Source organism: Rhipicephalus microplus, unplaced genomic scaffold (assembly GCF_043290135.1).
Source record: "Rhipicephalus microplus isolate Deutch F79 unplaced genomic scaffold, USDA_Rmic scaffold_230, whole genome shotgun sequence".
Classification (NCBI taxonomy): domain Eukaryota; kingdom Metazoa; phylum Arthropoda; class Arachnida; order Ixodida; family Ixodidae; genus Rhipicephalus; species Rhipicephalus microplus.
In genome coordinates this window covers 147501-160000 of record NW_027464801.1, presented here as the reverse complement: position 1 = coordinate 160000, position 12500 = coordinate 147501, and the positions used below count along the sequence as shown (strand labels likewise).

Below are 12500 nucleotides of genomic sequence, written 5' to 3'. Positions count from 1 at the left end.
CCCTGCAGGCTTCCTTCCGACTCGAAGTCCTGCGGCGGTCTCAACGAGGTGCCACATCCTCAATGCAGTCGGTCGCCCCCGTTTCGGTTGGGCTCTGGCACGACGGTCGCCACCGTCTCGCCCTTGAGTGGCCGCTGTTGGCGCTCGCTGTGAGGTGTTCAGCGTGCTGTCCGTGTTGCCGACGCGGTCAAAACGAGTCGACGGCTCACGTTCCCTTGTGCGCCGAAGGCTCTCTTGATATGTGATCCGACCCTCAGACAGACGAAGCCAAGGGAAGACCCAAGGCCGCAATGTGCGTTCAAAGAATCAGTGCTCAGTGTGTCCTGCAATTCACACCAAGTCTCGCAGCTGGCTGCGTTCTTCATCGACCCGAGAACCGAGTGATCCACCGCTTAGAGTCGTGAAAAAGTGTTTGTTCAATTCCGTACAGTCAAAACCAAACGTTTCTGGCACTCGGCCAAACAGTGGCCAAGAAGGGCGCTTTTCAGCGCACGCTTGGACTCCAAAACTCTGCCGCGCCTTTTTCGGCTGCCGCAAATCGAGCAAACGGTGTGTTTCGGACGGCGTTTCGCTTCCGCTACTTGCGAGTGCTTTCGTGGTCCACCCCTCTATAAATACTCGGGAGGCGTCGAAGCCGGTTCTCCAAGCCGGACCCGTAGGTATCGTTGTGTGCTCGCTCTCATTGGCCCGCCTAACCAGAAAATGCCTGCGGTACACCCATTTGGATAAGAGTGCACGCAGATGCGGGCCTCGACGGCTACACATTTCCTCGGGCGGCCGCCTCCCGGCCTCCGTGGAGCGCGGGATGCACGGTCCCATCGACAAGCCTCTCCCGTTTTTACCGTGGCGTCGCGGTTCACCACGGCGGGCGGGTCGGTCTCCTCCGCATAAAAAGGGGGACCCCCGCTTTTTGTTCCACGAAATCGCACAAGCTTTTTTCGCATCCACGGTTTGCCACCGCACACCAAAATGCCGATCCGGCTGCCTACTTTAGCCAACAGGTGGAGCCAGGCGCGCCGTACTTGCGCGGCACTTCCCACGTCCACCGAAGTCGGTGCCAAGGACCACTTTCGGCGCCGGAGCCGCGTACGAGCCTACTCGAGGCGGAAGAACGAAGCCAGCAAGGGCCTGGCCGCAAGTGCGTTCAATTGTCGGGACGTCCAAGTCCCTCGTTCTTCCGTGCTTCCTCTTTCGGCAAGTCGTTGCGGCACCTTCCCAAAGCGCGCAGACCCGCTAATCGCGACGAGCGCGACGTGGCCGTGCCGCCTTTCCCTCGGCAGCAAGCAAAACGCCTGGCAACGTCGACGCTCCCCTAACCGCGATCTCGCACCGTGTTTCGTGTGGCGAATTCAAAAGCCGGCCGGCGCTGCTGCAACCATTACGGTCGGTACGCATACGCCGCGGAGGGCGGGACGGTCATCGGAGCGTGCGGTTCCTCCATCGAGTACTGCGCACCTCGGCCGTCGCATCGCCGTGCCATGACCGGCCGCGCGTCAACGCGAACCGGTGCCAGCGAGATCCCTCGCCTGCAAGAACCGACCGGCAGCCTCCGTCACCCGAGGACGCGGAGGCGCTTGCCGCGGACGGCGGGACGGTATGCACTGGTGCACAGCGGACCCGTCACATCGCCAGTTCCTTGACCGACCGCCGACGCTTGTGCCGTTCCTCTCGTACTTGGCAGTCGCCGCGCGATTGTCGGGTCTCGTTCTTGCACGCTCGAACGGTCGGGAGGGCACTCGGCTGGCGTTTCGGGAACGCGCAGCCTCGCCTTCTACCGACGTAACCACGACTCGCCGTTCGCGCTCCGCCGCTCCTGTTTACAGTACTAGGCGGTCCCGCAGCGGTCGGGTCGCGCATTTCGAGCGCTTCGAGCCACGGTGCAGTGGCGGGTCGAAAGCCGACCTATGAGTGCGTTGCGCCGTTTGTACCCGCGTCCGCCACCTGGCCGACCGTCCAAGGTCGCGGTGTTGGCGTCCGCTGGGCGCAACAATTTGTCACGGGGTGCCGCTCCACATTCAGGCAGCCCCGTGGGGAAAAGCCGACCCCGCGTCCAAACGGGGTCAGCGGCAGAAAGTGTCGGGCGCAGACGCAGCTGAGGCGCTCACCCTTCACAATCCGTTAATGATCCTTCCGCAGGTTCACCTACGGAAACCTTGTTACGACTTTTACTTCCTCTAAATGATCAAGTTTGGTCATCTTTCCAACAGACCGGCGCAACCGAAAGGCCGCGCCGGACATCGGTCCGAAGACCTCACTAAATCATTCAATCGGTAGTAGCGACGGGCGGTGTGTACAAAGGGCAGGGACGTAATCAACGCGAGCTTATGACTCGCGCTTACTGGGAATTCCTCGTTCAAGGGGAACAATTGCAAGCCCCTATCCCAATCACGAAAGAAGTTCCACGGGTTACCCAGTCTTTTCAGACAGGGATAAAGACACGCTGCTTCCTTCAGTGTAGCGCGCGTGCGGCCCCGGACATCTAAGGGCATCACAGACCTGTTATTGCTCTGTTTCGTGCGGCTAGGAGCCGCTTGTCCCTCTAAGAAGGTTGTAAGGTGCTGGGAACCCCGCACCTATTTAATAGGCTAGAGTCTCGTTCGTTATCGGAATTAACCAGACAAATCGCTCCACCAACTAAGAACGGCCATGCACCACCATCCACCGAATCAAGAAAGAGCTCTCAATCTGTCAATCCTCCCAGTGTCCGGGCCGGGTAAGTTTTCCCGTGTTGAGTCAAATTAAGCCGCAGGCTCCACTCCTGGTGGTGCCCTTCCGTCAATTCCTTTAAGTTTCAGCTTTGCAACCATACTTCCCCCGGAACCCAAATACTTTGGTTTCCCGGAAGCTGCCCGCCGAGTCATTTGAGTAACTCAGGCGGATCGCTGGTTGGCATCGTTTATGGTCAGAACTAGGGCGGTATCTGATCGCCTTCGAACCTCTGACTTTCGTTCTTGATCAATGAAAACATTCTTGGCAAATGCTTTCGCAGTAGTTCGTCTTGCGACGGTCCAAGAATTTCACCTCTAGCGCCGCAATACGAATGCCCCCGTCCGTCCCTCTTAATCATTACCTCGTATTCCAAAAACCAACAGAACAGAAACGAGGTCTTGTTCTATTATTCCATGCAAGTTTATTCAGGCGACTCGCCTGCGTTGAGCACTCTAATTTTTTCAAAGTAAAAGCACCGGCCATCTCGAGGCACACAATGAAGTGCACCAAGAAAGAACCGGCATGATGTTCAGTCCGAGCCGTCGCATCGGGTAGATGCACTACTCGTCTGGAACTGAGATCCAACTACGAGCTTTTTAACCGCAGCAGCTTTAGTATACGCTATTGGAGCTGGAATTACCGCGGCTGCTGGCACCAGACTTGCCCTCCAATTGATCCTCGTTAAAGGATTTAGAGTGTACTCATTTCAATTACGGGGCCTCAAAAGAGTCCCGTATTGTTATTTTTCGTCACTACCTCCCCGTGCCGGGAGTGGGTAATTTGCGCGCCTGCTGCCTTCCTTGGATGTGGTAGCCGTTTCTCAGGCTCCCTCTCCGGAATCGAACCCTGATTCTCCGTTACCCGTAACAACCATGGTAAGCAAGTAACCTACCATCGAAAGTTGATAAGGCAGACACTTGAAAGAAACGTCGCCGGCTCGTGGCCATGCGATCAGCACAAAGTTATCCAGAGTCACCACACAATACGGGCCGAAACCCGATCGATCTTGGTCTAATAAAAGCACCCGTTACCCAAAGGGCTCCAGGCTCACTGCATGTATTAGCTCTAGAATTGCCACAGTTATCCAAGTAGGAAGAAACGATCTAAGGAACCATAACTGATTTAATGAGCCATTCGCGGTTTCGCCTTATTTCGGCATGTACTTAGACATGCATGGCTTAATCTTTGAGACAAGCATATGATTACTGGCAGGATCAACCAGGTAATCGTTCGACTGCGCGTCCGTCCTCGCCCTCGGCGGGCCGGACGCAGTCTGTGTGCGGCGGAGGCCACCTTCAGGCGCCCCAACACGCTTATTTTGCACTCCGAGATGACGGCGTTCGAGCTCGCTACGGCACAACCTTCCCGAAAGACGAGTGGGAGCCGTGCGGCAAGAAGCACGTTCATGCTCGCTCTTTTTCGTTGCATCGACTCGGTCGCGCCGTGCGGGTTGCCCAAGCCCGCTGCACTGTCGGTGGACCGGCCGGAACTAGCAACGGAGCCGAGACTGCAAAGCCGCCAGACGACGGGTCACGCCCGCGTCTTCGGCGCTTTCGCATCTGAATCGCCCGAGGACGACACGGAACACACCTCGATATCGTGGTAAAACGGCACCGTCCGACAACCAGCCCCTAACGCATCAAGCGGATGAGGCTGCAGACGACTGCCGTGGATTCCCCTGGAGCAGACCCGAGGACACGCTTGACGAGGCCGAAGCCCGCCGCATATCAGACACCCGGTCGCTTTCGCGTACGCCGCTCACGAGAACCCCCACATAATAGCAGCGATAAGTACCCAGACCTCCTTGGGCCCTAATACGAGCGTACTCGAGAAAATTTCACCGCGGGTGTGCCCCGAAACGTGTGGCATGTTGAGCGTGCCACAAGTCTACGTCGCTCTCAAACCCGCCGAGGTCGTAGAATTTGCGACCCTACTCACGAAATTCCCACCGAGGATACGGCCGCAAACGTACCGCACCTTGGGTAGGCCACGAGTTTGTGCAACACTACGCTGACGGCACAGCACCGAGGTCGTGCGCGCACGCACGGGAAAATTCCGCCGCGGTTTCTGCCGAAAACGTGAGGCACCACGACTCTCCGCAAGTTCGCGTCGACTGCGAAAGACCGAAGTCGTGAACGACGTGTCCGCTACTCGCCGCCGACACGCTGGACACCAAACGTACAACGACTCGACGGCGTCGTAGAGGCCCACGACGCGGTTTTCCTTAACGACGTCTCGGCGTGGCACCGACAGGTTAGAACGGCCGACCAACGTTCCCTGTCCGCCGTTCGGCTCAGTCGAAGGGCTCGGCGACTTCGGCAACGCTGCGAAGCCGCACGGTGACGCACGCCATGTCCCCATTTTTTTTTTTCTTTCTGCGTCTGCCGGGGTGCCCCTATAATAGCAGCGATAAGCACCCAGACCGCCGTGGGTCGCTCGCCCCGGCTGACGTGGTTTTTCGTACTCCTGCGGCGGTCGCCGTCAAGCACGTCCAAATACGCTACTTTCGTGGGCGCATTCACGCTCTTTCGCTTCGCCGGAGTGCCAGCACTCACTCTGCCAAAAACGGCGAACATCCGAGCGGCGGTTCCCACTTTTGCGTCGGCGTCGCAAACCCCGCCCCGGCAGACGAGGTTTGCCGTACTCGTGCGACGGTGGCCGGCGGGCACGTCGAAAGACGCCGATATCGTGCGCGAATTGGCGCACCTTGGCTTCACCGGAGTGCCGCCACTGACTCCTCCAAAAACGGCGAAGATCCGAGCGGCGCTTCCCACTTTCGCATCGGCGTCCCGAACTCCGCCCCGGCTGACGCGGTTTACCGTACTCGTGCGACGGTCGCCGGCGAGCACGTGGAAAGACGCCGATATCGTGCCCGAATCGGCTCCGTTCGGCTTCGCCGGAGTGCCAGCACTGGCTCGGCGAAAGACGACGAACATCCGAGCGACGGTTCTCACTATTGCGTACGCGTCGCAAACCCCGCCCCGGCAGACGCACTTTGCCGTACTCGTGCGACGGTCGCCGGCGAGCACGTAGAAAGACGCCGATATCGTGCCGGAATCGGCCCCGTTTGGCTTCGCCGGAGTGCCAGCACTCACTCGGCCACAAACGGCGAACATCCGAGCGGCGGTTCCCACTTAGCCGTCGGCGTCCCGAACTCCGCCCCGGCAGACGCGGTTGCCGAGCTCGTGCGACTAGCGACCGCGAAGCCGTCTCGCGACGCCGCTTTCGTGCGCGGCTCCCACTGCGACCTGGGTCACCCGAGGTCGACGAGCAAAAAAGAATGTCGAAAAAAATTTTTTTTTTTTTTTGCGTCTGCCGGGGTGCCCCTATAATAGCAGCGATAAGCACCCAGACCGCCATGGGTCGCTCGCCCCGGCTGACGTGGTTTTTCGTTTTCCTGCGGTGGTCGTCGTCAAGCACGTCCAAACACGCCACTTTCGTGGGCGCATTCGCGCTCTTTCGCTTCGCCGGAGTGCCAGCACTCACTCTGCCAAAAACGGCGAACATCCGAGCGGCGGTTCCCACTTTTGCGTCGGCGTCGCAAACCCCGCCCCGGCAGACGAGGTTTGCCGTACTCGTGCGACGGTGGCCGGCGGGCACGTCGAAAGACGCCGATATCGTGCGCGAATTGGCGCACCTTGGCTTCACCGGAGTGCCGCCACTGACTCCTCCAAAAACGGCGAAGATCCGAGCGGCGCTTCCCACTTTCGCATCGGCGTCCCGAACTCCGCCCCGGCTGACGCGGTTTACCGTACTCGTGCGACGGTCGCCGGCGAGCACGTGGAAAGACGCCGATATCGTGCCCGAATCGGCTCCGTTCGGCTTCGCCGGATTGCCAGCACTGGCTCGGCGAAAGACGACGAACATCCGAGCGACGGTTCTCACTATTGCGTACGCGTCGCAAACCCCGCCCCGGCAGACGCACTTTGCCGTACTCGTGCGACGGTCGCCGGCGAGCACGTAGAAAGACGCCGATATCGTGCCGGAATCGGCCCCGTTTGGCTTCGCCGGAGTGCCAGCACTCACTCGGCCACAAACGGCGAACATCCGAGCGGCGGTTCCCACTTAGCCGTCGGCGTCCCGAACTCCGCCCCGGCAGACGCGGTTGCCGAGCTCGTGCGACTAGCGACCGCGAAGCCGTCTCGCGACGCCGCTTTCGTGCGCGGCTCCCACTGCGACCTGGGTCACCCGAGGTCGACGAGCAAAAAAGAATGTCGAAAAAAAATTTTTTTTTTTTTTTTGCGTCTGCCGGGGTGCCCCTATAATAGCAGCGATAAGCACCCAGACCGCCATGGGTCGCTCGCCCCGGCTGACGTGGTTTTTCGTTTTCCTGCGGTGGTCGTCGTCAAGCACGTCCAAACACGCCACTTTCGTGGGCGCATTCGCGCTCTTTCGCTTCGCCGGAGTGCCAGCACTCACTCTGCCAAAAACGGCGAACATCCTAGTGGCGGTTCCCACTTTTGCGTCGGCGTCGCCAACCCCGCCCCGGCATACGCGGTTTGCCGTACTCGTGCGGCGGTGGCCGGCGGGCACGTCGAAAGACACCGATATCGTGCGCGAGTCGATGCTTCTTGGTCTCGCAGGAGGGCCGCCACTCACTCCTGCAAAAACGGCGAAGATCCGAGCGGCGCTTCCCACTTTTTCGTCGGCGTCGCAAACCTCGCCCCGGCAGACGCGCTTTGCCGTACTCGTGCGACGGTCGCCGGCGAGCACGTCGAAATACGCCGATATCGTGCCCGAATCGGCCCCGTTTCGCTTCGCCGGAGTGCCAGCACTCGCTCGGCCAAAGACGACGAACATCCGAGCGACGGTTCCCACTATTGCGTACGCGTCGCGAACCCCGCCCCGGCAGACGCGGTTTGCCGTACTCGTGCGGCGGTGGCCGGCGGGCACGTCGAAAGACGCCGATATCGTGCACGAATTGGCGCTCCTTGGCTTCACCGGAGTGCCAGCACTCACTCGGCCAAAAACGGCGAACATCCGAGCAGCGGTACCCACTTAGCCGTCGGCATCCCGAACTCCGCGCCGGCTGACGCGGTTGCCGAGCTCGTGCGACTAGCGACCGCGAACGCGTCTCGCGACGCCGCTTTCGTGCGCGGCTCCCATTGCGACCTGGGTTACCCGAGCTCGACCAGCAAAAAAGAAGGTCGAAAATTTTTTTTTTTTTTCTGCGTCTGCCGGGGTGCCCCTATAATAGCAGCGATAAGCACCCAGACCGCCGTGTGTCGCTCGTCCCGGCTGACGTGGTTTTTCGTACTCCTGCAGCGGTCGCCGTCACGCACGTCCAAATACGCCACTTTCGTGGGCGCATTCGCGCTCTTTCGCGTCGCCGGAGTGCCAGCACTCACTCTGCCAAAAACGGCCAACATCCGAGCGGCGGTTCCCACTTTTGCGTCGGCGTCGTAAACCCCGCCCCGGCAGACGCGGTTTGCCCTACTCGTGCGACGGTCGCCGGCGAGCGCGTCGAAAGACGCCGATATCGTGCGCTAATTGGCGCTCCTTGGCTTCTCCGGAGTGCCGCCACTCACTCCTCCAAAAACGGCGGAGATCCGAGCGGCGTTCTCCACTTTCGCATCGGCGTCCCGAACTCCGCCCGGGCTGACGCGGTTTACCGTACTCGTGCGACGGTCGCCGGCGGGCACGTCGAAAGACGCCGATATCGTGCCGTAATCGGCCCCGTTTGGCTTCGCCCGTGTGCCAGCACTCACTCGGCCAAAAACGGCGAACATCCGAGCAGCGTTTCCCACTTTCGCATCGGCGTCCCGAAGCCCGCCCCGGCAGACGCGGTTTGCCCTACTCGAGCGACGGTCGCCGGCGATCACGTCGAAAGGCGCCGAATTCGTGCACGAATCGATGCTTCTTGGTCTCGCAGGAGGGCCGCCACTCACTCCTGCAAAAACGGCGAAGATCCGAGTTGCGCTTCCCACTTTTTCGTCGGCGTCCCGAACTACGCCCCGGCTGACGCGGTTTACCGTACTCGTGCGACGGTCGCCGGCGGGCACTTCAAAATACGCCGATTTCGTGGGCGCATTCACGCTGTTTCGCTTCCCCGGAGTGCCAACACTCACTCTGCCGAAAGCGGCGATCATCCGAGCGGCGGTTCCCACTTTTGCGTCGGCTTCGCAAACGGCGCCCCGGCAGACGCGCTCGTGCGACGTACTCGTGCGACGGTCGCCGGCGAGCACGTCGAAAGACGCCGATATCGTGCTCGAATCGACCCCGTTTCGCTTCGCCGGAGTGCTGCCAGTCACGGCGCAGAAAACGGCGAACAAGTGTTTTTTTTTTTTTTTCCTAGAATTTGTGTTATAGAAGGCACATTTGATATCGGACGATAATTTTCAACTTTATCACGCGCACCGATTTTCGTGTAGAGGTTTGCAAGTTTATGGGAATTTCTCCACTTGGAATAATGCGATTTAGTAGTACTACGAGAACTTCATGGATGTACTCAAGGGTACGGGGCAAGTCAGTTACGTCAACACCTGCAGATTTTTTACACTTCAAACTGAAAATTGTTGGTTGTGAGTCCTCGTGTGATATTAAAGGCCGATTCGCTAACACATAGAACAAAGAAAGAAAGGAAGAAAAAACGCCCGCGCTCGCTCAAGAAACCTGGGTTCGCAACAAGTGGCAACAACAAGCAACCGAGCGAGTGCGCCAAAACCCGTGGCGGCCGAACAAACGCGAAGTCCCAACCGCGTCAGCCGGGGCGGCACGGGACAGGAAAAATCACTTCAGCCGGGGCGGCGGGGCACCGAATAAACCTCGTCACCTCGTCGCAGGATAAAAGAGGAAACAAAAAGTCTAAACAGCGTCTGCTGGAGCGAATGCGTAATAAAACAACAACAACAACAAAAAAAAAAAAACACCCGCGCTCAAGAAGTCTGCAATCACCACAAAAGGCGACTGTGACCGAGCAGCGTCAGCCGGGGCCGTGCGGAAACGGAAAAACCGCGACTACCGGGGCGTCGAGGCACCGAAAAATCCACTTCAGCCGCGGCGAAAAAAAAAAACAAAAAGAAAGACGGAGGGGGGGGGGGAACCACGTCTGCCGGGGCGAAGGAAAAAAAAAAAACGCGTCTGCCGGGGCGAGCCCGGGTGCGGCACCACCGGGAAAACTGTGGCAAACAGACATGGCGATCGAGTGAGTGGGCCGCCAGCCAGGCTCAGCCAAAAAGTGCAAAGTCCGAACTGCGTCAGCCGGGGCGGCAAAAACCACGTCAGCCGGGGCGGCGCAAAAAACCGCGTCTGCCGGGGCGGCACGAAACCGCGTCAGCCGGGGCGGCGCGAAAACTGCGTCAGCCGGGGCGAAAGAAAAAAAAAAAAAAACGCGTCTGCCGGGGCGAGCCCGGGTGCGGCACCACCGGGAAAACTGTGGCAAACAGACATGGCGATCGAGTGAGTGGGCCGCCAGCCAGGCACAGCCGAAAAGTGCAAAGTCCGAACCGTGTCAGCCGGGGCGGCAAAAAACCGCGTCAGCCGGGGCGGCGCAAAAAACCGCGTCTGCCGGGGCGGCACGAAACCGCGTCAGCCGGGGCGGCGCGAAAACTGCGTCAGCCGGGGCGAGCCCGGGTGCGGCACCACCGGGAAAACTGTGGCAAACAGACATGGCGATCGAGTGAGTGGGCCGCCAGCCAGGCTCAGCCAAAAAGTGCCAAGTCCGAACTGCGTCAGCCGGGGCGGCAAAAAACCGCGTCAGCCGGGGCGGCGCAAAAAACCGCGTCTGCCGGGGCGGCGCGAAAACCGCGTCTGCCGGGGCGGCGCGAAAACTGCGTCAGCCGGGGCGAAAGAAAAAAAAAAACGCGTCTGCCGGGGCGAGCCCGGGTGCGGCACCACCGGGAAAACTGTGGCAAACAGACATGGCGATCGAGTGAGTGGGCCGCCAGCAAGGCTCAGCCAAAAAGTGCTAAGTCCGAACTGCGTCAGCTGGGGCGGCAAAAAACCGCGTCTGCCGGGGCGGCACGAAACCGCGTCAGCCGGGGCGGCGCGAAAACCGCGTCTGCCGGGGCGGCACGAAACCGCGTCAGCCGGGGCGGCGCGAAAACTGCGTCAGCCGGGGCGAGCCCGGGTGCGGCACCACCGGGAAAACTGTGGCAAACAGACATGGCGATCGAGTGAGTGGGCCGCCAGCCAGGCACAGCCGAAAAGTGCTAAGTCCGAACTGCGTCAGCCGGGGCGGCAAAAACCGCGTCAGCCGGGGCGGCGCGAAAACCGCGTCTGCCGGGGCGGCACGAAACCGCGTCAGCCGGGGCGGCGCGAAAACTGCGTCAGCCGGGGCGAGCCCGGGTGCGGCACCACCGGGAAAACTGTGGCTAACAGACATGGCGATCGAGTGAGTGGGCCACCAGCCAGGCTCAGCCAAAAAGTGCTAAGTCCGAACTGCGTCAGCCGGGGCGGCAAAAACCGCGTCAGCCGGGGCGGCGCAAAAAACCGCGTCTGCCGGGGCGGCACGAAACCGCGTCAGCCGGGGCGGCGCGAAAACTGCGTCAGCCGGGGCGAAAGAAAAAAAAAAAAACGCGTCTGCCGGGGCGAGCCCGGGTGCGGCACCACCGGGAAAACTGTGGCAAACAGACATGGCGATCGAGTGAGTGGGCCGCCAGCCAGGCACAGCCGAAAAGTGCCAAGTCCGAACTGCGTCAGCCGGGGCGGCAAAAAACCGCGTCAGCCGGGGCGGCGCAAAAAACCGCGTCTGCCGGGGCGGCACGAAACCGCGTCAGCCGGGGCGGCGCGAAAACTGCGTCAGCCGGGGCGAGCCCGGGTGCGGCACCACCGGGAAAACTGTGGCAAACAGACATGGCGATCGAGTGAGTGGGCCGCCAGCCAGGCTCAGCCAAAAAGTGCCAAGTCCGAACTGCGTCAGCCGGGGCGGCGCAAAAAACCGCGTCTGCCGGGGCGGCGCGAAAACCGCGTCTGCCGGGGCGGCGCGAAAACTGCGTCAGCCGGGGCGAAAGAAAAAAAAAACGCGTCTGCCGGGGCGAGCCCGGGTGCGGCACCACCGGGAAAACTGTGGCAAACAGACATGGCGATCGAGTGAGTGGGCCGCCAGCAAGGCTCAGCCAAAAAGTGCCAAGTCCGAACTGCGTCAGCCGGGGCGGCAAAAAACCGCGTCTGCCGGGGCGGCACGAAACCGCGTCAGCCGGGGCGGCGCGAAAACCGCGTCTGCCGGGGCGGCACGAAACCGCGTCAGCCGGGGCGAGCCCGGGTGCGGCACCACCGGGAAAACTGTGGCAAACAGACATGGCGATCGAGTGAGTGGGCCGCCAGCCAGGCACAGCCGAAAAGTGCTAAGTCCGAACTGCGTCAGCCGGGGCGGCAAAAACCGCGTCAGCCGGGGCGGCGCAAAAACCGCGTCTGCCGGGGCGAATGCAAAAAAAACAAAGAAAAAAGCCCGCGCTTAATCAAAAGAAAACAAAGAAAAAAGCTTGCGCTTAATCAAAAGAAAACAAACAAAAAAAGTTCGCGCTTAAGCCTGGCGGTGGAACCACCGGGGCAAACAGACCTGGCGATCGAGTGAGTGGGCCGCCAGCCGGGGTGAGCCAAAAAGTGCAAAGTCGGAACCGCGTCAGCCGGGGCGGCGCGAAAACCGCGTCAGCCGGGGCGGCGCAAAAACTGCGTCAGCCGGGGCGGCACGGAAAAACGAAAACCGCGTCAGCCGGGGCGGCACGGAAAAACGAAAACCACGTCAGCCGGGGCGACATCAAAATGAGGAAAAAAAAAAAAAACTGCCTTAGGACACCTGCGTACACTTTCATGCGTTTGGGCATATCTCTCTGTAACACGCGCGCCCCTCG

At 60.6% G+C, this 12500-nt stretch overlaps 2 non-coding genes across 2 annotated transcripts; both read right to left on the bottom strand.

Moving 5' to 3' along the window:
* Positions 1-247: 247 nt before the first annotated feature.
* LOC142792621 (5.8S ribosomal RNA) lies at positions 248-400 on the bottom strand. The gene has a single exon (XR_012891074.1). It is a non-coding gene; the product is annotated as a 5.8S ribosomal RNA (ribosomal RNA).
* A 1719-nt stretch (positions 401-2119) lies between these two features.
* LOC142792634 (small subunit ribosomal RNA) lies at positions 2120-3934 on the bottom strand. Its single transcript, XR_012891087.1, has one exon. It is a non-coding gene; the product is annotated as a small subunit ribosomal RNA (ribosomal RNA).
* Positions 3935-12500: the final 8566 nt, after the last annotated feature.